Raw genomic sequence first — 4,024 nt, 5'->3', positions numbered from 1 at the left:
ATCTTGGCCAGGCTGGTCTCGAACTCCTGACCTCAGGTGATCCTCCCACCTCGCGCTCCCAAAGTGCTGGGATTACAGGGGTGAGCCACTGCGCCCGGCCATAATTTTATATTTTTAGAAAAAAAAGAATAAAGGACAAAAAAGCACAGCTAAATGAAACTACTGCTCTAATTTATTCCACTGGAAAGGTCTCAGGACTCCTTAACTGTTTTCCAGGTTTGGCTCTTCATATCTAACCTGTGCTAAAATGAGAAGGTATGCTAGGTGCTGTTATAAATCACACCATTTTCAAAGACCCCAAGTAGTATAGAGACCAAAATGAGGCAAGAATAAAGAGATGAAACAGGAGAGTTTATTTCTTGCATACTTTCCGACCTTCATCATACAACCTCTCCTAACCTCCCCGTAGTCTTTAAAATGTTTAACTTGCCTATGAGCTAACATGTAATAAAGCACGTACTCAATTATATGAATAGAAGTGGAGAGCCAGAATGCTACAAAAGAAATCACGGCTGCTAGAAGTATCCTCCATAGAAACATCAACATGATTGTGGATCAAAATGATTTTCACTGGATATAGAATTTGTATGGAGCCATATTTACTAAAAGAGTTATGTTTGGTCACATAGAGTTCTTTTGGGATTTCATCCCACTTTTCAGGACTTAATTTGTTTGGGTTTGCTTACCTAACCAGCAACAACAACAAAATAAGCAGTTCCAAAATCTAGTTTATTACATAAATCTCTATGAATCCTTGAGGGCCTATATCTATATTATAAATAAACACAAATATAGATTTTTAAATATATATGGGACTTTGCCATTTACAGCCTTAATTATAAAATTATGAGATTATATTCTCTCCATTACCCTTTATTTCTGTTAACTTTTTAAAGACTGGAACATTCTGTGGATGTTGTCAAAGTTTGAGTTTGTTTTTCCGTGTACTATAATAAATTTGTGATATCGCATGTATATGTGTGTGTATTTTTCATTTTGGAATCTAGCTGCATGTGTTTGCATGGGTTGGTGGCTTTTAATTTGAATACTCACCAATCAGAGTTATTTTACATATTTCTTGTACACGTGCTGTGTTCATCTTTGGGATACAGAGATACCTGGGACATAATTGGGATCTCCTGGAGCTTACCAACTGGCGGATGAAATTATGTGACAGGGCAGTAGATGACAGGTGCCAGATGAGTGACAGTTCTGCCACTTAGCAGACAGGGAAGACTCTATGAAGGAATTTGAATTTGAGTTATGTGTTTTGGTTGTACAGAATTTCAAAATTGGTGGTATGTTAGTAGGCAAGGTTTTTTAAGTGGAAAGAATTAACAAAAAAGAATAATTTTGCCATCCTGCTGGCTCTAATAAATGGGATCACTGGTTGCTAAAACAATTAGATGAAAGGTTGATGGGGATGGCTTGTGCTGATACGACTGAACCCATTGATCAATCTTAATGTCATTCAGAGTGGGACAACCAGATGTTTTGTCTCTTAATACACTATAATACTCTGAGGTTTTCATGGCAAAAATTTTTTTGAACTTGAATCTAATCAATCCTCTTTTTATAAACTACTAGTTACAGGAAATACAATATATAGAGGAAGAGTTAAAAGACGCCAAGAGGATACAATCAGCCAAGTCCAAAATGTAGGAAATTCCATAGAATAAATGACCTGGTTTCTTTAATAAATAAATGACATTTTAAAAAAAAGAAAAGCAGAGAAGGCAACTTTTGTAGATAAAAGACTTAAGATATACTAACCAAATGTCATTTGAATCCTGATTTGAACAAACCAAATCATAAAAGGATATTCTTATAACAATCAGATATAACTGAACAAGAACTAAACTTTAAAAGACAGATGATTAATATTGGATATTATTACTGTATTGCAGATGTATATTTTTAAAGTCCTTAGATGTGAGATACATACACTGTAGTATGTATATGTAAAATGATAGGTTGTCTGATTTCACTTTAACATACTCTAGTAAAAAGAAAGGAGGTGTTCATAATTGTTAAAGTTGGCTAATGGGTTCACTTAATAGGAGTTTATTTTACTCTTCTGTCTACTTTTGTGTATGTTTGAAATTATCCAGTTTTTAAAAAGCAATGTATGTATTATAATATTTTGTATAGATGTTATTTAAGTTAGAAACCAAAATGACAGAATTGACATGATTTTCACTGGTAGTTAGTATTTAGGGTGCTCACTGCATCTAAGTGTCATGAGAAACTTTAAAATGTACTAGACGTGGTCCCTGCCCTTAAAATGTTTACAGTACAGTTTAAAAAGACAGGCCTACATCACATTTTAATAAAAACAAAGGTGGCATACCTGTTGACAAGTGAAAAGTGTATTACAGATTTGCAATATATATTTTCCTAATGTTAAGTAGTTACCTTTGATGAAACAAAAAATAATGTTCAGCAGGACCCACTGAAGATGTTTGATGGAGGAGTAGCAATATCAGCCTGGTTAGGAGAGCCTCTGGAAAAGAATCCCTTCCATGGAGCCCAAGGCTCCCTGTCACCAGCATTTTCCAGTATTTCCCTCTTGTAGGAGGTAATTGGGTGTAACAGACTGTAGTTATTGTCTGTCATTCCAAAGCATCATGCCGTGTAGCTAAGTACTCTGGGGAGGGGCAGGGATACAGAGAAAATCTGCATATACCATATACCACCAGGGAAGAAGATGTCTTTGTATGCCTCCTTGGGTACCAAATACAATAGAGTCTAGGTCTGTTTCCTTCTACTTTCCCAGGAGTCCTACACAACAACTTTCACTTACATGTCAATGGTCAAAACTGCCTCATGGCCATCTCTAGCTGCCAGGGAAGCTGTGAACTAATTTTCTAGACGGGTACATTGTCCTCTCCAACGAAATTAGATTCTGTTAGTAAGAAAGAAGGTAAGAGATGAAGTTTGAGTAAGCACCTGATGTAACCTCACCCACTGAGAATCCACCACCATGATGGGCCATTATTTTGCACAGAAGTACATATAATTTTTCAAGTGTCTAAATGGAAAAGTGATTGAACACACTTATTTAGGGCCAGCACTGTGCCTGGCATCAGCAAATGATTAAATCATTACTTTTGGATGAATATATATACACATAAGTTACACATAATGTATTATATATAATAGATTCATTCAAAATGATATATAATTTAAAATATAGTCTATATATTATAATTCAGTGTATATATTTAGCATATATTTTCCCATCAGTTAGCATAGTATTTGTATAGCCTTTATTATCTTTATATAAATAGTATTGTTGTTTCTCAAGCTGTTACAGTTTATCTATTATTGACTAACAAATCACCCCTAAATGTGATGACTTACAGCTACATCAAAGCTACATCTCTCACCACTTTGAAGGATCAATGATTTGAGAAGCTGAGTGGTTATTGTTTGGGGTCCCTGGTGCAATTGCAGTCAGACTGTGGCTTAACCAGGAACCAGGAGGTTGAGGCAGTGGGGGATGACTGGAGATCTGTGTGTAGTCTTAAGTCCTCTCCGTGTGGTCTTTCCCGCTGGGCTACTTTGAGCTTCCTCAGAGCATGGCAGTCTCAGGGGAGTCGGACCGAAGGCTTCAGCAGTAAGCATTCCAGTGAACAAAATGAAAGCAGTATTGCCTTTTATAACATAGCCATAGAAGTCAGGGAATGTCACTTCCCCTGTACAAAAGCCCACCCATTTTCAAGAGGAGAGGACACAGACCATGTCCCTCAACGGGAGGAATGTAAAAGTTACCTCATAAGAACATGTAGGATGGGAGAAATACTGTACTTGGAAAATACAGTCTGCCACACAAAGTATTACCTAAAATGGATAGGAATACTTATTTTTCTCTTTAGAAGTGTTAAAGCCTATCTTTAATTCACACAGTTCTGGTTTGTATTGACTAGTTCTGTAGATGAAAGTAAGTGCTGTTTTATTTTTTCACTAAGAAAATGGCCCCTTGCACAGAGAAATAGACTCAGATTTGAGTGTGGAGTTGAAG

At 36.3% G+C, this 4,024-nt stretch overlaps 1 protein-coding gene and 1 pseudogene across 2 annotated transcripts in view; both read left to right on the top strand.

The window, feature by feature from the left end:
* Positions 1-977, top strand: part of ELOVL7 (ELOVL fatty acid elongase 7) — a 99,830-nt gene extending 98,853 nt beyond the window's left edge. The window contains exon 11 of the transcript XR_001007358.1: positions 37-977. The gene's annotated coding sequence lies outside the window, so the exon portion shown is untranslated. The remainder of the gene's footprint in view (positions 1-36) is intronic.
* Positions 248-4,024, top strand: part of LOC105548224 — a 10,638-nt pseudogene continuing 6,861 nt past the window's right edge. Inside the window, exon 1 of the transcript XR_001007361.1 lies at positions 248-255. The product of XR_001007361.1 is annotated as a keratin, type II cytoskeletal 8 pseudogene (transcript). The remainder of the gene's footprint in view (positions 256-4,024) is intronic.

This window comes from Mandrillus leucophaeus, unplaced genomic scaffold (assembly GCF_000951045.1).
Source record: "Mandrillus leucophaeus isolate KB7577 unplaced genomic scaffold, Mleu.le_1.0 Scaffold403, whole genome shotgun sequence".
Taxonomy (NCBI): Eukaryota; Metazoa; Chordata; class Mammalia; order Primates; family Cercopithecidae; genus Mandrillus; species Mandrillus leucophaeus.
The sequence above is the reverse complement of the archived record's forward strand: the minus strand, read 5'-3'. Positions and strand labels throughout refer to the sequence as shown.